This window comes from Tenrec ecaudatus, chromosome 12 (genome assembly GCF_050624435.1).
Source record: "Tenrec ecaudatus isolate mTenEca1 chromosome 12, mTenEca1.hap1, whole genome shotgun sequence".
Lineage (NCBI taxonomy): Eukaryota > Metazoa > Chordata > Mammalia > Afrosoricida > Tenrecidae > Tenrec > Tenrec ecaudatus.
Genome location: NC_134541.1, coordinates 49,204,818 through 49,232,436, shown reverse-complemented (window position 1 = coordinate 49,232,436; position 27,619 = coordinate 49,204,818).

Below are 27,619 nucleotides of genomic sequence, written 5' to 3'. Positions count from 1 at the left end.
CACAGGCTGGTGTGCTTCCTCCATGTAGACTTTGTTGCTTTTCAGCTAGATAGCCACTTGTTTATCTTTAGGCCTTTAAAACCCCAGACGCTGTATCTTTTGATAGCTGGGCACCATCAGCTTTCTTCACCCCATTTGTTTATGCACCACTTTGTCTTCAGCAATTGTCAGGAAGGTGAGCATCATGGAATGCCAGTTTAAAAGAAGAAAGTGTTCATGCATTGAGGGAGTACTTGAGTAGAGCCCCAAAGTCCTTCTGCTACCTTAATACTAAACTTAAAAATGTATGCACATAGATTTATGACCCATCATCATATATAAATATATATACATATGTACATGCCTGTATTTAAACCTCTATAAATGCCCTTTGCCTCCTAGTTCTTTCCTCTATTTCCTTTTACTTTCCTCTTGTCCCACTATCATGCTCAGCCTTCATTTGGGTTTCAGTAATTCCTCTTGGTTATATTGCCCTTGATCAAGTCCTACCAGGCATCCTATACCCTCCTCGCCATTGATTTTGGATCACTTGTTGTTCCCTTGTCCCAGGGTTTGTCAATACCCACTTCCTTTCTCCTGCCTCCCCCTCTCCCATGTACCCCAGGAACCATCGGTGCTGTTGTTTTCTCCTCCAGTTTACCCCACCTATCAAACAAGACAGAGCAAAACAAAGCAGCAAAAGAAAGCAAAACACAACAAAAAACAATGACCAAAAAAAGCCTGAAAATAATTCAAAGTCTGTCAGTTGCTCTCCAGGAGTGTTCCTCTGGTTGAATCTGATGGGGTGCCACACCTTGGTCCCCACGTCTATTTTTGGTACTCCCTCGGAACTTCCTTGCTCTACTCCCCTTGCTGTTTTGTTGCACATAATTTAATGTTTTGCCTCGGTGTGGTGGAGTCAGAACAGGCACAATTCCTGCACTGTGTTTCCGGTGTTGTCCTCCGTAGGCATGTGGGACAGTGAGGGATATTGTGTCTCATAGGGGGGCCGACCATATGGTCCTCTCTGTGCATTGGCTGCTCTGGGCTGGGATATCGTTCTCAAGGTCTAGTGGGCCAGGATGTGCTCTACTATCTCTTCCTCCCCCTTCATTTGCTCCTGTGTGCTCTGATCAGATATGTTCCTCTCCTTGCGTTGTAGCTTCAGTGCTGTCCTCTGAAGTAAATTCTTCTGGGGGGAGGGGAGGCTGTCCACGTTGGAATTAGGACTGACCCCTCAGATCTCTCTATTGCTTCCCTGCTTCATGCCAGTATGCTGCATTCACATTTTGGACACTGGGTTGAAGTCTGGTTCCTCTTTCCCTGTGGAGATATAAACATTACCCTCCCCTTGGGTGGGTTAGTGCTCTGTTTCCCCACTACCCATGTGCTTTTTTTTCTTCCAAAATTTAAAGGTATAGAACTAGTGGAGTTTATGAATCAGGCATTTTTTAACACAAAACCAATGGTCTTAATGGTCCAGAACACTAAAATTAAAGCACTGGGCACAGTCTTCTTCTTGGTGGTAAAATGACATGGAAGTATCATGCCTTATTGTCCTGCTGTGAATGCATACCTTTTCCATAGGTGAGCGTAAAGAGTTTTAGGAACCTAAAGAAGCCATTCAAATAACTAAATTATCTGGGTTCTTCTTGGAAAACACCTATTTAATTTGTCCTGTTGAATGTTTCTAAGAGGCTGATTTTGATGGTAATTTTTAGTTTCCTCATTATGAGGTATCATTATTTGAAAATATATTAATAAGGAAAAGGTTAAATCTTGGGCACCAGCAAAAATCACAATAGAGAACAAATGGTTAGAAATATTTCATCATTTTGAAACAAACCATGTACCATACAATAATGCACTAAAAATTGTGGAATATGTGCTGTCCTTACCAGGAACAAATGCTGTGACTGAGTGCATTTTTTCTATGGTAAATAAAGTGTAGATATCAGAAAAATCACAATTAAGTGTTGAGACTTTGAAAGCCATTTTATGTGTGAAATATAATTTAACAAATTCTTGTGCAAATGTTCATGACCTTTTAAACAACAGCAATCTACTAAAAAATTCACTCAAATGAGAAATATGCCAAAGAAAAAAATACTATACATAATTTTAATGTATTATATTTGAAAATTGTACTTATGTTGAAACTAAAAAAATATATTACAATACTAAAAAACAAAAGAATTATTTTCCTTTTGAGAAAAGTGGATTTATATATCAGAAACAATTTTACACATACACTCACCTTAAGCTCACACCTATGTTTCTTAAAAGTTATAAAATTTTGGCCTTTCAGTGTAAAAATAAAGGACAATAGCATAAAAGAAAGATACCTCTAAAGGAAACAGAGAGTTAAATCTGTTTACCAATGTCAACCTATGATTTCTGGGAAAACATTGATTTCCCTATCTATGCTTCAGTCAAAGTGTTAGCAGTGATCATGGATGTTGGCATAATCCTGAGTATTTGAAGAACGCATCATTGGTGCACAGCAGGCACGGTGTTTGACAGCAAATACAACTTTGCTACTTCAGCATATAAAAATCAAAAGAGACCTGTCGACTACCATGGTGCACATATGCATTCTGTAGGGCGACATTTGAATGGGTCTTGGATACTAGACATTTGAATCTTTGGACCAGGTCTTCCTTCCTTTTAAAAAAAACAAACACAATTTCAATAAATGACCTTGATGCAGATAGACCTAATTGTCATGAAAAATAAACTGAATAAAGCATTTATCTACTTCAGATGGCTCCTAGGATAGTTTATAATGGATGATTCTGGAAAGCATAGTGCCCTACTCTCAGCTAGCTGGACTCTAAAGACCCTCAGTTCTATTTGTCAAGCTTCACAATAATGTCCAAATTCATGGGGAAAGCGGAGATATCATGTAGTTTTAATATATTGGCCTTTTATACTTCAATATGAGGGCAGTAATGGTTTGGTCGTATTATTCTTGTCCTCTGTACAAGAGACCCAGATTTGCTTTTGAGCCAGTGAACCTTGTGTGTAGCCTCCATTCACCTGCCATGGGAGGCTTGTAAATTGCTACAATGCTGACAAGGTTTCAGTGTAATTTCCAGACTAAGACACTCGGAAGACAACTCTTAGCATGTGCTTCTGAAAAACACCCAATGAGAACCCATATGGACAACTATGGTCCAATTCTCAATCGATCAGGTGGATAACCCAAGACTTAGCAGTATTTTATTCCATTGTACATGAAGCTGCATGCACATGCTTTTGGAACCAATTAAATGAAAGATGAAAACAACTTAAATGTAAGGAAATGGCTGCATTTTGACCCCCTGGGAGCACTGTTGGCACTATTGGATAAGCATTGAACTGGAAGCTTCAAATGTGGCTGTTGAACTCCACCATTCACTCCCCAAGATAAAGATGAGGCCTTCTGCTCCTGTAAAGATTTACAGCCTCAGAAACCCACATGGCCTGTCTTTACTCTGCCCTACTAAGTTCCCATTTCCATGCAGGTTATCTGCATAGTGTACTGGGGATTAAGGCATGGACATAGCTTTTAGATACCTCTCTTTAGCCCACAACAATCCTCCCTCCCAACTTCCTCACTTATAATGAAAGAATATATAATGCAAACTTATGAGATCTTGTATTGGTCATAGATTTCATTCATAACAAGAATGAAATAACTAGGTCAGGTGGATCATCTCACTTGCCCTCTATTCTAGTGATTTTGGATGCAAGATTATTTTCAACTACCAGATCAATAAGGCAAACTTATTTGTTTCTTAGAACTGTCACACAAAAATATTGCAAATTGGGTAGCTTATAAGAATTTTTAAAAATATGTCTAACCTCTAGTTAGTGATCTGTCTTCCCTTTCCCTCCCACATGTGGTAACCATCAAAGAATGCTTCCTTTTGTGTGAAAAACCTTTTCTTGACTTGTTATAACATTGGTCCCATACAATATTGGTCCTTTTATTATTGACTTAAGTTTCACTCAGCTGAGGTCCTTTATGAGGTGTTTAAAAAATCCATCATTATTTCATTCTTCAATGTTGCATAGTATTATTGTGGGGATGGGGTCAGATGGGAGAGTGAGAGCACTATCATATGTTTATCCAGTCTTCCATTGATGGCATTTTTATTGTTTCCATCTTTTTTGCTATTTTGACTAATGCTGAAATGAACAGGGGTGTGCATGTTTCTACTCATTAGGTACCTTTTATTTCTCTAGAAAGGTCAAAACTCATTGGGGGAGATATCGTCTCTTCAACAAGTGGTGCTGGCAAAACTAGGTGTTCATTTGCAGAAAGAAACACAACAGTGACTCGCCTCTCACACCTATACAAAAACAAACTGAAGATGGATCAATCACTTAAATAAAAACATGTAAAACAATGAAAACCATTGATGAAAAAATATTGGCAAATCTAGGGCCATAATAAATACCATAAATACATTATCAAGCATATCTGAAAAATCATAAATGTCTCAGAACAAACTAAATAACCAGGACCTCCCCAAACCAGACCTGTATGCAAACAAAAAGAAGTCACCATAAAAGGTAAAAAGAAACCCTACATATTAGGGAAAGATATTTTGGCAATGACAGATTTGACAAGGACTAATCCCTAAAATTTATAGAAAACTTTAATAACAAAGGACAAATAATCAAATTAGAAAATGGGCAGGGGACACCAATTCATATTTCATCAAATATGACACTCAGGCAGCCAACAAATGTATGAGGACATGTCTGAAATCATTAGCCATTAGAAAGATGCAAATCAAAACAACAGTGAGTATCATTGCACACAAGCATTAGTGGAACAAGAAAAAGAGACCATATAATACCAAATGCTGGAGAAGGTGTGGCGGGACGGCGACCCTCCTACACTGCTGATGGGATGGTAAAATGGTGAAGCCCAAGGGGAAAAAAGTGCAGCAATTCCTTAAAAAGTTGGAAATAGGGAGATCATATGGCCCATCAATTTCTTTACTGAGTCAGAAGCTATGATAAAGATAGAATGATGGCATGAGTCTTAAAAATGAAGGACGATAGCATTCAAGTTTATGATGCCCTCCAGTAACCCATATCTCCATTCTCTAGAAAGATTTCTGACAAAATTCTTCATAATACAGGGGCTTTTTTTTCCTGAGAAAATACAGGTATCTGTATATATTGAAGTAAATACTGAATATGTCAAGGATTTCAATTTGCTTTTATTCACAGTCAATATTCATGGAAGCAGCAGCCAAGAAAATAAAATGTATCTTGCCTTGGGCAAATCTGTTGCACAAAATCTCTTTAACATATTGAAGTACAGCACAACAATTTGAAAAGTAAGGTGTGCTTGACCCAAGTGATGGCATTTTCCATCACCTCATATGTATGTGAAAGTTGAACAGAGAATGAGGAAGACCCTAGAATCATTGACGCATTTAAATTATTGTGCTAGTTAAGGACCATGGACATCAAGAAGAACAAAATATTGGAATAAATACAACCAGAATACGCCTTAGAAACCAGGATGGGGAGACTTTGTAGGATTCTTTCAATGTATTATCAAGAGACTTGTTTCTAGAAAATGGTGTCATGTTTCATAAAGTGGAGCAACAGCAAAAAAAAAAAAAAGGAAGATCTTTATGGAGATGAACTGACATAGTAACTGCAACAATAGTGAGGTAGTTAGCTTATTGTGCCAATTTGGACGATAAACACATGTGGGGGTAATTGAAGGGTGGAGAAATAAATGACTCAGTGAGCCTCACCTTTTTATTTCTCAGATCTCTTGCTTTTTGATGGTCAGACCAGGGTGCAGCTGCCTTAGCCAGTTCCCTGCTCCAGCTGGCAAGGCTCACTTCCTGTAAGACATCCTTGAGTAGAAGCCACAGGGACCTACCCCGATGCAGCCCTGGGTGCTGGAGCACCTGTGTGGAGACCCCTGTCAGCGCTGAAATGCTTACACGTTCACTGACTCGGCTTTCTTCCTGCAGTCGGCATCATGGGGTCTGTTTCGTGAGATGGAGGAGGACTTGGTGGATTGGTGTTGGGCGTGTGGGCTAATGTTGGACTTGTGGGCTTGGGCAGCACTGGGTTGGGATGTTTTCTTGATGCAAACTTAACCTTTATATAACACTCTCTCTTATACATGAGTTTCTGTGGATTTGTTTCTCTAAAGTACCCAGACTAATACAAATGGACTCAAACATAACAAAGATTGTGATGATGATGCAGGGCTAGGCCATGTTTTATTCTGTTATACACAAGGTCACTATGAGTAACAACCAATTGGGTAGTACCTAACAACATCATCCATATGTTTGATAAGAAACATTAGTACCTTTGGGACATGTTAAAAGGGAATGCAAAAAAATGTTCACTTATAAGGCCACAAAGAAAATTTAAAAAAATTATTATAACTCACAAACATTAAAGCAGTTAATTACATAAAGAATAAAAACAAAAGTAAACTTTACTCTATCATTAATTGAACCCATTTGGATATCCAAAAGGCATCTTAAATCTTGAAAGCAATTGATTTAAAACCTTAACAAATAAGCTATCTTTATAGAGTTCAGACATGCCTTCCACAACTTTTACACAAAACAAGTCTCTGCACTCTTTCCTCTTCCAAGGTAGAATTAACAAGAAGAGTCTCTCTTGTCAGTATGCTGAAGGTTTTTAGACTTCAATAAAGAGTCAGAGCTGTTCCACTACACTGTCGAGTACCTTGGACTTAGAGCATCACTGTTTATTATAGGTAGAAAATGACTTCACATTATTTCCTTTTTCAATTTCTCATACTATAACTTATGAAGTCAGATCTCAGAAAGGTGACAAGACTGATCAAGGTGGTTTCTAAGTCAGAGTTCAGCACCAGGTTTTCTGATACCTTAACCTAGTGCTCTTTTCACTAATGTTTTACTTACATGAGAAGAGTGACATAAGCCTTCGTTAGTGCTTTTAGGAACATCCAGAAATAGTCATTAGAGATCTTGCTTTCTTCTTTTACTAATATACAGTTTCTAATGATCCCTGGTGGCATTGTTGAGTAAACATCGGACTGCTAACTGCAAGCTTTTGAGCTAACTGCTCCTGTAAAGATTTACAGCCTAGGAATCCTATAGAGTCACTATGAGTTGGAATTGATTTGATGTCAGTAGATTCAGGCTTACTGTACAGCTCAAGTACTTAGATAGTCCACTTACAAACTCTCCTAAAACACTTGCATTGATGTATAACGCCCTGATTAGGAGATAATTATTTCTCTAATTTGATACTTACTGGTCTTTCTACAAAAAAAATCCTTTTACTATTAGCACACACAAAATTTATACAGCAATGCCCTAAACCTGGCAAGGCAAATATTTTATTAATCACTTAGGACTTCCTGCTTAATAGACAATGTTTTAAAGAGACAGCAAAGACAGATAAAAAGAATCAGGGAGGGAAAATAAATAAGGAGTGCAATCAATGTGATCTGAAAACAAAGTAAGCAGCATTGTAAGATATGGAAATATTCCTTTATAAACAGAGGAATATTTTGAATTTAAGGCTTCTAAGTTGAAAAATGTTAAAGGTTGTGGTATAAAACCTACTTTCAGAACCTTATGTTTATGCATTATCTGAAGGTAAACAAAATTGTGAGGGGCAAATGTAGACATTTTATTTCACACACACAGACTAAAGTTATTAGAGTTGAATTAATTAGTATGAAGAAGAGGTGTTTATCAAGCCACGGACATTTCTGATAGATTTTAGTATAATCCTTCTACTATTAGCTATTAGGAAAACGGCCCCATCTGGCAGGCACAGAGGCGATAAGCAAAAGAAGATGAAAGCTGGAACACTGGGATAAGAATGGCTCAAAGAAACAGGCCTTTGTGATGTACAACAGAAGCCAAATCATTGTAAGTATAGCTAAGTGTTGTCAGTATAGTTAATGCATTTTCATTGCACCTGAAGGAAAAAAATCCCTCTGAAAGGAATCACATGAACTATGTTGTTCTAAATGTGTGCATTTAGAGTAAGTGCATCTATATACAAGCCCAAAACAACAACCATAACAACACTGCCATCTCTGCAAATGTAGTTTGCAAGTTGAAAAATTCTAAGGGTTACAATATAAAGCCAACTTCTCAGAGGGCAGTTGATATTGATTTAAGCGCATCTAACTTACAATAACTTTATAGAACAGGGTAGAACTGCCTCTGTGGGTCCCTTTAAGGACTCACTCCTTCTTCTCAGAACATTCTAACGTCAGTTGAAAGTGTTCTCTCCTGTTCTTACAAAACCCCTAGCCTTACTCTTCACAATATGGTTGTTCAAATGGCTGCTTGTGAATACATTCTAGTCTCGCATCAGAACAAGGCCAGCCTAGAACAGACCATCAATTGTATGTAGGCAAGTTCATGTTGTAGAAAATTAAAATCAGTCCACAGGAACCAAAATACGACCTTAAGCATATTCCACCTGAACTTGGAGACTACCTCAAGTACAGATTCTATGCATTAAATACTAATAGCTGAATACCAGAGATATTATGGATGACAGAAACAACCTCCTACATGAATAAAGCAAAAGGTAATTTTAAGATAGGAAGGGAAAAACCAATAAAAATGGATGGCCAAAGGAATTATGAAACTTGCATTAGAACACAAGGAAGCTAAAGTTACTAGAAGAAATGAGATTTCAAATGTAAACGCAATGAGACAATGTAAGGAAATATTCAATGAACAGAAGTTAGAAAACCAAAAGAAAGACCATGCTTGGCATTTTTCAAAATGAAAAACACTAAAGAAAAATTTCAGACATTGAGAGAGAAGAAAGTCGACTGTTCAATAACAATCAGGGAAGATCTCCCTAGCACCTTCCAGAGTAGGTCCACTAGGGGGGATATCCTGTCGTTTCTGGCAGCAAGAATTTCAACATAAAGATAAGTAGACCCAAATTTCTTAGAGAACAGCATAACCTACTTTTACCATTGACCAGTGGCATTAGCTGCTTTCCTTGAGGAAACCAACCTGCCAAATCTCTTACCTTGCTTGCCTCTGGGAGATCACTCTACATGGGCAGCTTGGTGCGGCTATAATTCGTACCCAAGCTTAACTTCCCACCCACCGCCTTCCTTCTTTACCTGCTTTGTTCTCTAGCACCTTCCACCCCACTTGCATCATCTCCCCCACAAAGCACATGTGTTAACAAAATAACACTATCAAAAAGCGTATTTTCCATACATAGACAGTTTTATTTCCTACTTCATAGTATTTTCTTCAGTTTTTGTACTTTGTTCTATTACAATGCACTGATAATTTTTGAGTTCTCTCTCACCTTCTCTTCCAGTAGCTTCTTCTGATGTGGCCCCAGCCTACTGAGAATATCCATTCTATCCAGGGAATAAAAAGCCAGTACTTTAGATCCAGGCACATCTACCCAAACAAAGGTTTTCTATTTTTTACCCCCTGAGTGCACTGACATGTACATATTCACGTTTCCATGGACACAGAAATTAGCATCCACATCTAGGTCTCTTTTGTTCCTGGTCTCCCTGTGTTCTGGCCATTATCTCTTTCTCTCTTTTTTCTTGTGAAATATATTTCTGTGTAACTTATTAATTCTGAATATTCCTCTTAAAATACATTCTCCAATTAGTTCTACAAATGTGTTGCCCCCGTCCAGAAAACTGCTTATTATTACTATCACTACATTTATTTTATTCTTGCTCATTCCCCTATGCTCCAATTTCTCAACTTAAGGATCTCCCTCCTTTTTCTCCATTTCACACCATGTATTTTCCAGCGTGTATTAGACCTCTTCGACATCAATAAACAGAGCTAAGTGCCCCTAGAACAACAGCAACTCACATACCACTAATAGCTGTAAACATTGCCAAACCACGGTAACATCAAACCTCAAGAAACACAAACAACTTTTTGAGTGAAAATCACTCAAACTCAATGGAGTTCTCAAAAGAAGAGGCCATGAAAATACCAGACGCATAATTCAGAAGAATGATGCTTTTGTTCTTCCAGAGATATGGGGAATAGTCAGGAGGAGAATGGAAGAAACGGAGAGCCTAAAATCCTTACACAAAAAGGAATCCCAGAAGACAAACAATGAGATCACAGAATTAGGCGAATAGGAGAAGACCTGGGAAACAGATTGAAAGGAGAAGAAAACCAAGTCAGTGAACTTGAAGACAATGACTCTGCTTACAATCAACAAGAGAAACAATTTTCAAGGCAGTGTGTGGGGTCAGCAGGGGGAGTGGTGTATAAAAAACAGCACGAGAGTTTTGTGTAACACTATCAAGAGAAACAACCTATATACCAAAAAGAAGATGAAACAAAACAAAAATCTACAGATACAATAATGCAAGAAATCATAGAAGACTTCCCCAACATCACAAAGGAAGAGAAAATAACTATTCAAGAGACTGAGAGAACCCAAATTAGGATAACTCTCTGGAGAAAACCATCATAATAGAATGCAGTCCAACTATCCAATTTCAATGAAAAGGAGAGAATCCTGAGAGCAGCTAGCCAGATAAATAAATAAAATAATAGCCACCTACAAAGGAAAACAGATAACAACTCAAGAATTATCACCAGAAACTAAGCAGGCATGAAGATGATGGAGTAACATATATAAAATTTTGCAATAAAAAACTGCCAACCAAGAATTCTGTAGCCAGCAAAATTACCCCTCAAATACAAGGGGGAAATAAAAGTATTTCTGGACAAAGGAAAAGTAAATTAATTAGTGAAAAAATACCAGCATTATAAAAAATATTAACCAGATCACTGGACAGAAAATCAACAGCAGCCTGCAAACCTGAGAACATCAGATAGAGCAACACGGCCAAGAAACCAATATGATATCAGCACTCAGGACAAAACAGAAATAGAGGAGGAACCAATAAAATGTGCGCACACACACACACAAAGTAACGAAGCAAAAACACAGAAAAATGACAGCAATAAACCCACATATATCAATGACCTTGAAAGCACCAATCAAAAGACGGAGTGTAGCAAACCTGCATTAGAAAACATGACCTATCTAGATGCTGTTGAAACATCTTAAACTCAAAGACAAAAATAGACTAAAAATCAATGAATGGTGAAAATTTTATCAAGCCAATGCCAACCATAAAAAGGCAGGAGCAGCAATATTAATCCCTGTTGAATAAAATAAGGAGAGAAGAATGGCCACCATTCTTACTGATGAAAGGAATAATATACCAAGAACATATAATGACAATAAGCATATATGTACCCAATGAAAGACCTTCAAAACACATCAATTAAATTCAAATAAAGAATGAAATTCCACATGGAAAATGCACACCAGCCTGTGAGATGACAAGGTGTCAAAGGGATCAGGTATTAGGCATCAAAGACCACAAAAAAATAAATAAATCATAGCATTGTGATTGAGGGGGAGTGCAGAGTGGGGACCCAGGGCCCATTTGGGGGAAATTGGACATCTCCTTGCAGAAGGGCTGTGAGGAGGTGATAAGCCAGTCAGAGTGAAGTGTAACAATAATTAAACATACAATTTTCCTCTAGTTTTTAAATGCTCCCCCCCCACACTATCATAACCGACTGGACCAGAAGATGTAACTGACACAGATAGGAACTGCAAATACAGGGAATCTAGGACAGGTGAACCCCTCAGGATCAGTGGTGAGAGAGGTGATATTGGGAGGGTGAAGGGAGTGTGAGGGAGAAAGGGGGAATAGATGACAAGGTCTACATATAACCTCCCTGGAGGATGGACAGCAGAGAACTGGGTGAGGGAGACATCGGATGGTGTAAGATATGATAAAATAATAATCAATTAGAAATTACAAGGGTACAGAGGGAGGGGGAGGGAGGGGAAAATGAGTAGCCGATACCAAGGGCTCAAGTAGAAAACAGGTGTTTTGAGAATAATGATGGCAACATATGTACCAATGTGCTGGACACAAATGATATATGTATGGATTGTGAAAAGAGTTGTATAAGACCCTAATAAAATGATTAAAAAAAGAATGAAATTAAGAAACTCCTTCAAACAAATAAGAATGATAAAACTTCATGCAGGAACCTTTGGGATAGCATAAAAGCTGCTTACAGAGGGCAATTTACAGCAATGTACACACACATGAAAAAAGAAGAGAAATTCAAATTCAACAACTTAAAACAATACCTCCAAAAATTATAATAAGGACAACAGCATAAACTCTCCAACAACAGAAGAAAAGAAATCATAATGATAAAAGCAGAAATAAATGAACTGGAAAACAGAAAATCAGTGAGAAGTCAATGAGATAAATAGTTGGTTTTTTGAAAGAGTTAACAAAATTGACAAACCACTGGCAATCCTAAAGAGTAAAAGAAAGGGAAGATTCAAATATCTAAAATTAAAGATGAAAAGGGTGACATCACAACAGATCTAAATGAAATAAAAAAGGATGACATGAAAGAATGTACATCTACAAGTTTGATACTACCTAGAAATATATCATCTACCCACACTAAGTCAGAGGGATGTAGAATACCTGAAAAGGCCCATAATAAATGAAATAGAGAAGGTCATAAAAAATCTTCTAACCAAGAAAATTCCAGGAATAGATGACTTCATAGGGGAACTCTACCAATACCCCAGAAGAGTTATCACCAATTCTACACAGATTATTTCAAAATGTAGAAAGGGACAGAAAACTCCAAAATTCATTTGACGAAACCAACATATCTCTGATTCCAAAATAGCCAAGATCCCCACAAAGACATAATCCCTTATAAACAAAGATGGAAAAATTTTCAACAACATTCTGGTTAGTAGAATCCAACAACATATAAAAAAATTAATCAAGACCAACTGGGTTCATACCAAAGATGCAAGAATGGTTTAACATTTGAAAGAAAAACAATGTAATCCACCACATAAACAAAATAAAAAATAAGAATGTGATAGTATCAATAGATGAAGAAAAAGCATTTGTCAATATCCAACATATATGTTTAACAAATGCTGGAGAGTCTATGGAGAGAACAGAAATCATATACACTATTTGTGAACTTGTAAATACTTTCAACCACTATGGGAAAATGACATGGCGATACTTAAACACGTGGGAATTGAAATCCCCCATAGTCCAGTAATACCACTAAAAATAAGAGATACAAAACACATAGATATATGCTCTCCCACGTTTATAGCATCACGGTTTACAGTAGCAAGAAACTGGAAGCAGCCCAAATGCCCAATAGTGAAAGAATCGGTAAAGAGATTCTGGTACGTACACACAATGAAACACTTCATGTGCCTAAAAAACAGTGGTGAAAGCATGAAACACTGCATGACATGGAAGAATCTGGAAAACATTTTGTGAGTGAAGTTAGTCTATCACAAAAGGACAAATATAGTATGAGTCCACTGTTATAAGGAAAAATACCAATTTCACAAACCTTCAGGGCTAATTTCCCAACAGAGGGGTCGGAAATATGCCTGCTGGCCAAGGGTCACACATCATCCCTTTCTAGGCACTTCACAAGGACCACCTTCACGTAAGACCTCTCCAGCGGGGGCCACTCCTTCAAGAAGAGTGAAAGAGAGAAGACCATCCACTTGATCCCAAAACACACTGAGACAAGACTGCAATGAATACACAGGGCCTCCACAGGAATGAGAGGAGAACCTTACTGGAAAATCAAGTTAAGTCCCGGGCAGGGGAGCAGTTACATTTCAGAAGAGACACTGATATTTCTGTTGATGGGTCTGGTGGGAAAATGGGGAGGAGAAACCTCACGTTGAGAAGGATTACTCAACAATAATTGTAGAGAACCTAAGGGGAGAATAAACACAGTCTATGTTCCTAGATAGACACTCTGAATAAGTCTGTACCCATCCCTCACTTAATCACCCCATTGATCTTAGACACTGACCTTACAGGAAACATGGCACTCCCCTAGGGTCACACCAGAAGGACTCACCATGAAAGTCCAACAGAATGAAGTGGGCCCTATCTCAAAATTACCAGTAACCTTTGGACTTAACTTCCCTGCTGGGAGAGGGTGTTAGTCTGGGTACTTTAGAGAAACAAATACACAGAAATTCATATATAAGAGAGAGTTTTGTATAAAGGGTGAGTTCACCTCAAGAAAACATCATAAACCAGTGCTTCCCAAACCCATAAGTCCAACATTAACCCATTAACCCATATGTCCGACACCAACCCACAAAATCCTCTTCTGTATCACAAAACAGACGCAATGATGCCGACTGCAGGAAGAAAGGCGAATCAGCGAATATGTAAGCATCTCAGCACTGGCTCCAGCACCAGGGCTGCATCAGGGTAGGTCCATGTGGGATATTTTGGGGATATTTTGCATGAAGTGAGCCTTGCCGGCTGAAGCAGGGAACTGACTAAGGCAGCCGCACCCTGTTCAAACCATCAACAAAGCAAGCGACCTAAGAACTAAAAATGCGAGCCTTACTGAGCCATTTATCCCTCCGCCCTTTAATTAACTGCCAGGTTGGCACAATAAAATAACTACCTCAGAGAGAAAGCAAATGATAGGCACCTCAAGCCTGTGTCAATGGCAGTCATGAGCATTTGGGTGAAAACCCTATCTTAGTTGACGTCTAATGAAAGCAGGACCCAGAACCACCATATATTTAGTATCCCAATGCTCCCCTTGCATTAATATGACTTTCATTAACACTATCAGGTGTTAATCTGATAGTCAAGGATCTGCCCTTTTAAGGAAAGTTACAGGAAAATTTCCCCTAGCACCATCCCCCATACTCAATAAAAACAGAGCTCAATCATTTAAGAATTCAACCTGTAAAAACTAACAACTCATGGACTGCAGTTCACAGCTGGATTATACGCTCAAGAAATACTCATCTCACTAGTACCTTCAATTCTATACCATTGGATAAATTATTGATGCTGTCAATGCAGTTACTTTATACCCCATGGGGATGGTTGACACTGTTTTTCTTTTTTTGTTTGTTTTGGTTTGGGGTTGCTTGTTTTGTTAGAAAATGATAATATGACTGATAAAGTAAACCAGAGTCATTCAAAACCCATGGAAAAGCAGATGGATTCTGGGGCCCCATTTAATTCCAGCCCCTATGCAAGACTAGTTAGTTCTTATAACATGGCCCTGCGCAATACTTGCCTTCATGGAGAGATCGCTGATGGGTGCTACAGCAAAGTGTGGTGAAAAAAGTAGCTGGTGCCAGACTATCAATTGGAATAGTGTCTGGCGTCTTAAAGGCTTGTATTCAAACAAGTAGCCATCTAAGGGATGCCTCAAGTAAGTCCACACCAGTCTGCGTGATCCAAAGATGACCTTAACAAACGAAACCTAATAGGATGAAGGGGAAGGGGAAAGTATCAAAGCTCAAACTGTGAACACCCAATCTGTAGAGGGCTAAGAAGGACAGTGGGAGTCCAAACTCCATCTTCAGAATATCTCATCAGAATAAGCCTCTGGCAGTTCACCTCTGGTCACAGGTGAGGCCTCAAACACTTTGCTATCCTACAAGGGTTAATGTAAACTTGATTATGGTGGATAGAACTGTGCAATAATATGATACTTGGTCAGTGGACCTCTCTCTTAACCCAATCTATATCTGCTCTAGCCTTAAATATTTCTCCCTTCTGTCATGACAGAAATTTATTTTCCTGATTTTTTATATTGCCGGTGGTCTTGTCTTTATTACTCTTTATTTCTTCTTATTATTTTATCTTTCTGTTTCAATTTGTTTTGTTTTTTATTGTTTCTATTAGATTTCCCAGTTTATAAAACAGAAAGAGTAGCTGCATCGAGACAATAAGTAATGCAATGTTTTATGGGTGATGGAAAGGGGAGGGTGAAGGGAATTAGGGAGCAAATAATGCATGTGGCAGGAGGGCAGGCGCACTAGAAATGATGGTCATGATGTACATACAATTCTTTTTTAAAGTGACTTAAGTAAGATGTATGATATGTAAACTTTATATTAATAAAAGTATTTTTAAAATTCATCAAAAGAGTAAAATGATATTGGGAAAAATCTTTAGCAATGACATAACAGAAAAGGGACTAATTACTAAAATCTATGGAATTCTGAAATACCTCAATGAAGAAGAAAAATAAGCAATCCAGTTTAAAAGTGGGGAAAAGACATGAATAGAAAATTCACAAAGAATTACACTCTTCACACCCACAATGAAAGCCCAAATCAAAAACACAGAGAACCAATACTGGAGAGGGCACAAAGAGACTGGAACTCATACCCTGCTGATGGGTTTGTAAACATGTACAATTACTGTGGAAAGCAATATGGTGATATATAAAACAACTGGCAGTAGAAATACCATACAACCCAAAAATATGTCTGCTAGGCCAAAGAAATAAGAGACAGATATGAACAGATATGTGCTCCCAACGAACTGTGTTCATTGCAGCACAGTTCAAATTAACAAGAAGCAAGAGACAGTCCAAATGTCCATCAGTAGAAGAGCCAATAAAGAAACTCTGGTACATACACACAATCGAATAGCATGCATCCCTACATAACAATGCTCAAACCACGAAACACCTCATGACATGGATGGACCTGGAAACCATTATGGAGAGTGAAGTTAGTCCATCACAAAAGGACAAATTCCATGTGAGTCCACTAGTATCAGATAAGCACCAAGATGAACAAGTTGCTACGCCCAGCGCGTGAAATCCAATCTGACCTCCCAAGCACTGAGGTCTGACTAGCTTCCTGGAACATATGTTACCTACTCTACATCTATACCTTAAAAATCACTTTAACAGAGGAGACCGCACCTTAGTTGTGGTCAGTTTTTCAATATGTGTAGAGGGAGGGTGAAGAACATTCCGTTCTTGCCATGCAAAGCTGCGATACCAGAGTGATACAGTGACCATACTGGAAAGTCAAAGTGGGAGGGTGGCTTGTGTGTCGCAAAGAAGGCAATTGGATTTCTGTTGGGAGGAAAATGAGGAGCAACCCCACATTCGGAAAAAAATGCTTCAAATACTTACACAGAACCCAAGGAGAGAATATGGCTGTTACTCTGTGCCTAATTGGACACTTTAAAAAATCATTTTATTGGGGGAGGGATCTTATAGCTCTTATAATAATCCATACATCAATTGTATCAAGCACATTTGTACATATGTTGCCATCATCACTTTCAAAATATTTTCTTTCTGTTTGGACCCTTGGTATAGGCTCCTATTTTTTTCCTTCCCTTACCCACCCTCCCACCCTCGTGGACCCCTGATAAATGATACAGTATCATTATTTTCATATCTCACACTGCCTACTGTCTCCCTTCACCCACATTACTGTTGTTTGTTCCTCAGGTGGCAGGGGGCAGACCGGGGGTGGGGAGCTCGGGCGGTGGGGGGCGGGGGGTGGAGCGCAGATTAAATGCATCCTCATTGTAGTCGCTTCCCTGTTCCTCTCCCTTCTCCCCACACCTTCCCCCTACCCTCATGACATTGCTACTCCCACTGCTGTTCCTGAGGGGCTTTACCTGTCCTGGATACCGTGTCAAGAGCTTTTATCTGTTGTACCAGTGGACATGCTCCGGTGTAGCCGAATTTGTAAGGTTGAATTGGGATCATGATAGTGGGGCGGTGCGGTGGGGGTGGGACCTCGGTGCTGTGCTGCAATCAGTCTGTCTCTTTCTTTCCTTGTGACCCTTCTGTGAGAGAATGTAATTGAACACTTCGACCTAGTTTCTATCCAGCCCTTGGTGATCCAGGCTGTGTGCTATATAGACTACTGGGATTTTAGGCTAAGGCACACAACATCCTTCATAGGCCACACCAGGACTCAATATGGAAACCTCACTAAGAAGTGAGCTGAGCTTTACCTTAAACTCACCTGTGGCCTTTGCACTTAAAGCTGCACTCCCTCGTGTGCAAGGAAGCAGATGACTGCTAGCTGCAGGACATACAACTGACCGATGTTGCACTTGTTTCGAGCTCTTGCCTTGATGGTGACCAATGAATTAATGAATGGTGACCAGGGGCTACCATATATTTATTATTTTAATGACCTCCTTGCTTGATGATGACTTGTATTAATCTGGCAGGTGTGACTCTGCCATTGTGAATTAGTATTATTGAAAGTTTTGCCTTATTACAAACCCTCATTTATTATGTAAATGATGTCCAGTCACTTAAGAGTTTACTATGTATAAGACCAGAATTTACATAATGACTCTATCAATAGAATTACCTATGCTCCAGGTGGATGATGGATAGTGTTCTCTAACATAGAATGACAATGATGTTTCACAGGTGAATCAGAGACATATATAAACCATAGATATATGAATGCATTTAGGGCTACACTTAATTCTAGCCCCAACTCTGAAGGGGGGGGATGGTATCAGAGCTTGAAGAGTGAACACCTGCTTTGCAAACGTCTATGGATGGCAGTGGAAGCCCAAAATCCATTTGCAGGATGCACACACGGAGTAGGCCTCTGGTACATTCCCTCTGACCACAGTTCAGGGACATGAATAGTCTTGTTATCAGACAGAGAGCAGCGCAAAGTCAAGTAAGGCAGATATAGTTTCATTGAAATGTAATGTTTGATCATTTGATCTCCATTTTGACCCATTTTAAAGCTTTTTCAGTTAAAAAATGGAGAAGAAATATATGTGAATTAAGCTATTGGTGAATCCCCTCCGACCATAGACCAGGGACATAAATAGCCTGGCTATCATGCAGAATGCATTGGAACGTGGATTATTGAAGATGTAGTTAGATTAAAATTTAACATCTAATCATCTGTTTTTCCTTTTGACTCATTTTAACTATATTGTACTTTTGAATATTTTCTGCTCTTTTAAAAAAACATCTTTCTCTATTTTACTGTGCTATTGTTGTTAGGTTTATGGTTGTTGTTTACTGTTTTTCTGTATATGAAATCCAGAATAGGTAAATTCATAAAGATAATAAATGGGTTAATGATTCTGTTAGGCAGATTAGCGCAGGGATGGGAATGTCCGTTAACGCATGCTCAGAGAGCCAGGCACGGAAACAAAGAGCTGTGCACTGCACATGCTCAGAGGCTCAGGTTTCCCACAGGTGGGCATGGGTGGGCCCTAAACCTGGATTGGCCCACCTGGGCCAAGTGAATTCAATTCAGCCAATGGGGTCGATCAGGGGTCATCCACCACGCCTCCCCATGGAATCCTTGAAAAGACAGGAGCCTAGATTTGAGGGAGGGAGATCTAACATAGAGTCGCAGGGAAGGAGAACTTGGTCTACGTGACACTGAGCAGTTTCCGCTAGGCTGCATGGTCGGGAGGAGTCCTATGGGTGCCGTGTAAACCTGAAACTTCTTCTAACTCTCATAAAACTCACTTGGACCACAGACCAGGTTTTGGTGTGAATTCTTTCTCGCACAGAGCCAAGGACCGAGGTACAACTCTATCTCCAAAAAGATCTAGCAATTCCTTGACTGTATGGCAGAGGAGTTTGGGGGAGAAACGGAGAGCTAATAATGAGTACAAGACCAAAGAAAATGCTCTTCAATAGATGTGGTGATTATTGATATGAGTGAACGATTGAACTTTATGATGTGAGTACTATGTACCAATAAAACTTTTAAACAATAAAAACAAAAAATAGAAATGCTTTTAAAAATTCAAATATTTAATTATAATATTGAATATTCTATGGAAAAAATACTGAAAGTTGGAGGAAGCATCAAAAGAAGGTAAAAGGAATACAGTCTATACCAAAAATAATTTGTCTATGCTCAACTATTTTAGGAGATGACGTGATCAATAACTGATGGCATTGAAATATGAACACCAACTAGCTTTGGTGAGAGGAGAAAGTAATGCTCCAGAAATGGACAATACCAATAGCAATTTTCAACACAAAGGTTCTCACTTGTCTATGCCAAGAAATTTGGAAAACAGCTACCTGGCCAACTGGCTAGAAGAGATCTATAATTTTGCCAATTCCAAAGAAAAGTGCTCCAATATAATGTAGAATTTAATGAACAGCATAATAATTAACATGAAAGTAAAACTTTGCTGAAGATAATTCAGAACGTTGTAGCAGTACGTAGACAGAAATTCAAGTCAGATTCAAATGGGAATGTGGAACCAGAGATACAAATGAATATTGGCTGAAAGCAGACAGTTCCAGAAAGAGGCCTGTTTTATTGCCTATGCTATAAAACTATGCCACATTACCAAACTATGTGTAATATCGCAAAGTATGGGAATATCAGAACACAATTTTGTTCAAAAGGAACCTGTTCACAGACTAAGAAACGGTCATTTGAACACAACAAGGAGATAGTGGTTTAAAATCAGGAAAGATGTGAAGTCAGGCTTATATCCTTTTGTGGGATTATAAAGAGACTTTTCCCCAGCTTTGTCCCCCCCCATACCCCCTCCCCACCACTGAAAGACATGCCAAACATTAGAGGCTATTTGCCAGTATATGGTGGGAAGTCAGATGCTTAGAGACATCCTCCCTGAAGGCAGTCAGTTGCCAGCCTACTGTCTGGTCTCACCACAAGAGGGGCCCACTCCCCGCTGTTAAGGACAATGGGCTTCTTCTCCCTAAAGGCTTGTGGCCTCAGTCTGGTCCCTGTAGGTGGGGTTTACACCCTACTGATAATGGTTTCTATAGTGAGCCAGAGAACAGGTAAAACAGCCTCAGTGACATCCAAAATTAAGCTGCCTCCCTGAATCTAGGATCCACCCAACTTGTCATGTGTGTACCCCAATACCTCCCCTTCCTATTGTGGGAATACCCCTAGATCACCCTCCCTTTCATTGCTGTAGTACCTATAGCACAACCCCTTTCTTTGACATATGTCTTTACCTTTAATTAGGGGGCTTATATGCCCCCCAAAGAGATATAAGCATTGGTTAACAATAAAGAAGTTTTCTCTCCCCCATCCCCTCCCTCCTATTGCTTGTTCCTGCAATCCCACCTTCCACATCTCCACATGGACCACCAAGCAGGGCTGAGGTGAGCATGCTATTATGAAATGTGTCTGACTCCATTATGTCAAGATCTCTTCTATCCCCTTATTCTCTATGATTTTATTATAATCTTTATATATCTCAACTGTACAATTGTGCTTATCGAACCCATCATCAGTTGGGGTGGGGCTGGCCTTCCCCCACATCCTCTCACCACATTTACTTAGTCTGTTTGCTGAGCAAATTATTTGAAAAGACAGATTACATGAAGAAAAACATGATACCAGGTTTGGAGTAAGGATCATTAACCTCCTGCAATATACAAAGACACAACCTTGCTTGCTGAAAGCCAAGAGAACTCAATGAACTGATGAAGATGGAAGACTACAGTCTTCAATATAAATTAAACTACAATATAAAGAAAGACACAAAATCTTTAAAACTGATCCAATAAACATCCTGATGAACAGAGGAAATAATACAGTGATTAATGATTTCATTTTACTCGTATATACAATCAATGCTCATAAAAGAAGCATTAAAGCATTAAAAGCACTTACCATATTGGACAAATCTATTACAAAAGAAAGTGCTAAGGAACAAAATTTTCACTTAGCGGATTAAGGTGCATCTAAGTCAAGAATTTTTTTCCAGTTTCCTCATATGCATGGAATACTTTCCAATGAATACCTAAGACTGAAGAATTGATGCACTTGAATCATGGCATTGGTGAAAAAAATGGAATATAGTATGGACTAGCAAAAGAGTGAGCAAAGCTTGCTTGAAATAAGTGCACCTGGAATGTTTCTTAGACTTGAGCATGAGAAGACTTGATCTCATGTGCTTTGAACATGTTATCAAGAGGGATCGGTCCCTGAAGAAGAACATCAGGCTTGATAAAGTAGAGGATCAATGAAGGAGAGGAAGACCTTCAATGAGATGGATTTACACAGTGACTGAAAACTTGGGCTCTGAGATTGCGATGCTGGTGTGGATGGTGTGAGTCAGGACAATGGTTCTCTCTGTTTCACATCACGTTCCTACTCGTAGGCATTGACTTGAGGGCACCTCGTAGCAGCACTCTGGTATAGCCATTTAAGTTTCCCTCTCTCTCTGGGTCTCCTTCCCAGACAAATACTGAGTTAACTATTTTATCAAAGAGCAGTAGTTTTGGGGTTCATTTACCCTATGTCTCAACTACGGTTCAACTACTCTTTGGACACTTGGGAAACAGAAGTAGAGCAGAATTTAAGACATACCAAAGCAAACTGTGCATTCAGAAGACTTGTAAGACTTGTGTGTTCCCTGGAGCTTGATCTGGATGCTTGTTTGAAGATGAGAAAGGAGGACATTTACTTGTTTATTTATTAAATCATAAAAATTGCAATGAATGGTTATTTTACATAAATGAGCCATACGTATCACCCTAGGTGTAGAGAGGCAAACACACAGCCTTTATCCTTACTCATAGAGCATATGCAGTAGTTAAGTAGAAGCCATGCTTTGGATTCACACTATTGTAGCCCTAATCTAAGAACAATTGGTTCTCATGACAGCCCAGCCAGGTACTCACCCTCATGCAGACAGTACGGAAGATACGGGTCCCCTAGTGAAGTGTGGTGAAGATATCTGAGGGCGCTCAGCTATCAGGAATAATAGTATTTGGTGTCTTAAATTCTTGTCTTAAAGAAAAGCAACCATCGAAGTGAAGTGTCAAGAAAATCCACAAAGAAGAAGCACACCAGCCTGTGTGATCCAAGTGTTATAAATAATAAAATCCAAATGTGGATGAAGGGATGATAGTAGAGTTTAAATTCAGAACACCCAGTTTGCAGAAGACTGTAGATAACTGTAAGCCGCAATCTATTTCCAGGTCCTCTCAAGGGTTAAGTCTCCAGTGAATACCACTGACCAAGTTCAGGGATGTGAGTGTCCTTGCTACAGAAAACATTGTAAACTCGATTATGGCGGATGCAATAAGAGTGAAATGTAGCATCTTGCCATTGTGTTTGTTTTTATGGAGCTTTAATGAACATATCACGCAAATCAATAGTTCAATCATATCAAGAAAAGTTGTGCACTCATTGCCACAATCAACTATGGAAACTTCTTTCTACACCTTATCATCTGATCTCCCTTTTGACCCATTTTAAGTTTTTTCCATTTAAAAGTTTTCCTGTCTTCTCTTTGATTGTTTTCCTTTACCGCTGTTATTGGATTTTTGTTTCTTTTTTGTTTTGTATGTTTTTCTGTATATAAAATCCAGGATACATATATAAAAAATGGAGCGAAACATTAACTGGATTAATAATTACCTTAGGGACATGGCAGGTGAGGTTGGAGTTAAATGGAGATCTAAAAATAATAACTACAAGAAAATATTCTAAAATTGTTTGTGATGATTATTATACAACTCTTCTTAATATAACCAAACTTTTGAATTGTATTACATGTGAATTATATGCTGATAAAAAGAAGCAGTCATCAATTTATAATCCTATGGGTCAATATATACTGATATTGCAGTAGGGTGTGAAGCAGGAGTTAAGAGGATGAACATCCTTTCTCTAGATCCTCCAACTTAAACTTTAGATGCTTTGATCGTCTAAGATATAATGCTAAAAAATCACAATGAAAATAAGACAAGAACAGATTTAGATATCATATGTGGGAGTTAATGTCTATGACCACAGGGGGATATACTACACTATGTGGCTTGTGGCTTGTTAGACTTTCTGTCTTACTCGTGCCATATTAGACAATTCAATTTCTGTCTTGGGGACTTGAATATTACCATAATCAGGAATTACAGCTGGATGATTAGTGTGGCAGTTACATAGTCTGTCAACTTGCAAAGGGGTTGAGTCTAGCCTGTCAATCAGGCCATAGCCAATGAGGCCTCTGTGTGGGTACAACCTTCTCCTGAGGATTCTGAGAATTCTGGTCTTCCTCGTTAGAGGTGGGACACACTCTCTCTGCTTCATCTCCCTGCAAGACATTCATGTTGACAAGCCAGATGGAGCTATGCTGAGGGTAGCCAGAGCCTTAAAGCTGGAGGAACTACAGGGAGACCCATACCAGAGCTAAGAGGCTTCTACTGCCACTGGATCCACAAGACTTTCCACCTAATGGCCTGTGATCTTCCTGCATTCAGCATTATTGCATGTGTTGTGTGAGTCTGAAGAGGACTTTTCAGATTAGTATAAGACATATGGGCTAATATCAGAATTATGGAAATGAACAGGACTGGGGTGGGATGTTTTCTTAATATACAATTGCTCTTTGATATAAAGTTCTCTCTTACACATATGAGTGTCTCTGGATTTGTTTCTCTAGTCAACCCAGACTAACACAATTAGTGACATTCCATACAGAACCAAGATTCTCTGTATCAAAGAATCATTTTGTATTTTATTCAAAGTATCTGACAGCAACTATTTTACCATGCATATCTTTCTCCAGGGACTGTTCCCTCCTGAAAGCATGTGCAATCTAAGTAAAGGTCAGTCTTGGTAACGTAGAAGGTCCTTAAGAAATAGGAAGACCCTCATGAGATAAATTGGCACAGGGGCTGCAAGACTAGGCTCAACAGAGCAGCAATTACGAGACTAGCACGTGGCCAGGTAGTCTTTCATTCTGTTGTACATGGAGTTGCAATGAGTTTGAGAGAACTCCATGGTACTTAGCAACCATAGAATCAATTTATTTTCTCAGTGCCTCCACCCACCATGCAGATGTAATAAGTGGAAACCTTTGAACTTCTAAGATTTTTAAGGTATGATTGTGGATTAAGTTGACCCATGCCAGGAATCAGGTTAGGTGCTGGAGAAAAAAACAAAACAAAGCTTAACCATGAGATGAGACAAAGCCCCTTCCCACAGCAGGTCTCACCCAATCTGGGAAGATTCAGTTCCACAAGTGACGTTCAGTCCAGTGAGGCACCATGTTTTCTAATGAAAGAATACTTTGCATGCATAGAGCACAGACGAGGTATGCTGGCTGCTGATTTGGCTTCCTTTCTGCGCTCCACGCTTCAACTAAATGTCAGCCACAGGCCATCTGGACCCAGGAATATCCAGCAGAGCTCACATTTAACTTGACCTAGAAAGAGTAACAGAGTGACCAGATTCCTGCTGTAGGATGAGAATACCATGGCAGGGATAGGGATGTCCAGCTTCCTGTCAAAATAATACCATTACCAACAGTCAGAGAGACTTTGAACTTGTGTTGGTTAATCTTCCCCCCAAGTCCTTTGACCCACTCGTTGCCTCTATCATGCATATATTTCCATCCTCTGGGTTTTGTCTCTCCTTTTCAATCACTGACACAAATCCTCACAGATAGCTGGGATGTGTTCTTCTCACACCCCATCTGTTGTTAGTTGCTAGGGTTCCATAATTATTTCTTCAAATTCTCTTTTCATCACTTTTTTTTTGGTATTTCCACTTCTCCTAGTCCTACGTTATTGGAACAGTCTACTCTTGGTCTTACTCTGTTTACCTCCTTCCCACCCCCATTGTTTTTATGATGTGTGTGCCAATAACCTTGGTTGAGGATGATTGTGTATTTCACTTGGTGACTCACTAAAGAAACCTCCTGGGATCATGGGGTCTCTCCCATAGTAATGAGCACAAATCCTAGGCTAAGCGAGCACCCTCTTAAGGGTCTGGTAGAGTCCCGCAGTGCATCCAATTCAGCCACTAACATCCTGCACTGCACACCAAACCAAACCCACTGACTCAGAGCAAGCATAATGTCTCCAAACCTGTACATCTTACGAGGGCAGAAAGCTTAATCTTCCTCCCATAGAGTGGCTGTGTTCCTGAGCAAGTGACCCTTCAGTTAGCAACCCAACACTTACCCAACAGACACCGGGACTCAGGTTATTTCTCCCCAGAGCCTTAGGGAAAGCCTGGACACTGACATGAATGCCTTAGGGAAGTCCTCCTCCACATGATGCCAAGTCAGCCAGATGGAGTCATTGCTCTCTTTGACTGTATGGCTGTATGCTAATTACATATCTGGGTGGTACTTTAGTTACGTATTCTCCACTGACCTGATGTTGGCCACTTCAACCCACCTGCAGCTGTGCAAGTGAAAAGACAGCAATATGACTGCAAAGGGGACAACTTTGGAAATCTTATGTGGCAGTTCTACTCTGACTTAGAGGGGTCACTGTGAGTTAGAATTGACTCAATGACATACAATAATAAATGATTTATAAAGATTGTATGGAGCCTGCTGTATAGTCAGTGCTCAATAAATATCAACCACCTTATTTGGATATTATGACTCTTCAGTCTGAGCACAGCACAGCTCTCTCTCAGATCACATCATCTGCTTGGGTTTGAGTGTTACAACAGTTGTCATTGTGCACTTTATTTGTGGGAAACATCTATATCCAGGCCTCTGAAGAAAGTTAGTGATACCACCAGTAAGAGGAAAACTTTGAAAACCATGATAGAGTTAAGGAAAGAAATCATCATGATTGGAATCAAATCATTGCTTGTCGACTGAATACAACTTGGCTCTCACTGCCATCGAGTCCAGGCTGACTCATAGTGACTCCCTGTGGGTTGCTGATTATGGGTGTAGAAAGCCTAGTATTTCTCCTGAGGAGCTGCTGGTGGTATTGAACAGCCAACCATGCAAATCATAACCTAATGCTTAACCACTACACCTCCAGGGTGCCATACAACATGACAAAGTTGACAGTGTCAGCACTTTTGAAAAACAAAAGACGAAAAAGAATTCAGACCATCAAAGAGGTTGAAAGTCACTCTTAATTTGGATAAATCAGAAACAACTTGATGGCAGTAGAGTATCTGAGACAGAGATGTCCAAGAAGGCAAAGAGTCTCCTTAGTAATTTAATTAAAGGTGTTGCAGGAGCCAGGGCTGAGCCACCTGCTCAAAGGCGGCCATGGCTGGTTTGAGAGATTCTAAAGGAGAACAGACACACTCAGGGTAGGGAGGCACGGGGAAGGGGTGAGCGCACAGAGGAAGCCAAGCCAATACCTCTGTGGCTGAATCCATGGAGGCTGAGGGTTCCATTTTCCAGCAAGCGTTCAGCTGTGACAAAACTGGACTTTCGGGTGGAGTGGGGGAATGCTCAATAGGACCTTCGTTACTAAAGAGGAAAAGGCATTGCCAGGCCATAAGCCTATCAGCTCACGCTTTTTGTGTGAGAATATGCTAGTGGGGATTTTAAAGTGAAGCCATGTTAGTGTCCCATTCTGAAAACCCATAGGTTTTAAGCAATAAAGCATAATACAAAAATAAGTTAATTTTATTTACTGTATTGTATTTTGATATCTACTATACTGTATTTATTGCATTTAGATACTTTAGAAGTTATTTCCACAACCTAGGGTTGTTAACTTTGTATTAAAGACCTGAGAAAATGAATTTATACGAGTAATTTTTGGACTCAGAACCAATTATTTGGCTTTCCATTATTTCTTATGGGAAAATATGTTCAGTCCTTCAGCAACTAAGGTAGCACTGTACTTTATAAAAGGTTAAAAAAATCTTTTTGGAAGATGCACTTTCACTGGAAAATTATTTTTCTAACTGATAAATTTAAATTAAACTCAATCTGAAGCACAAAGACTGAAACCAACGAAAGTTTTGTAATGCAGTCTAATTGGGATCTGCATGACTCTGATGAGAAACA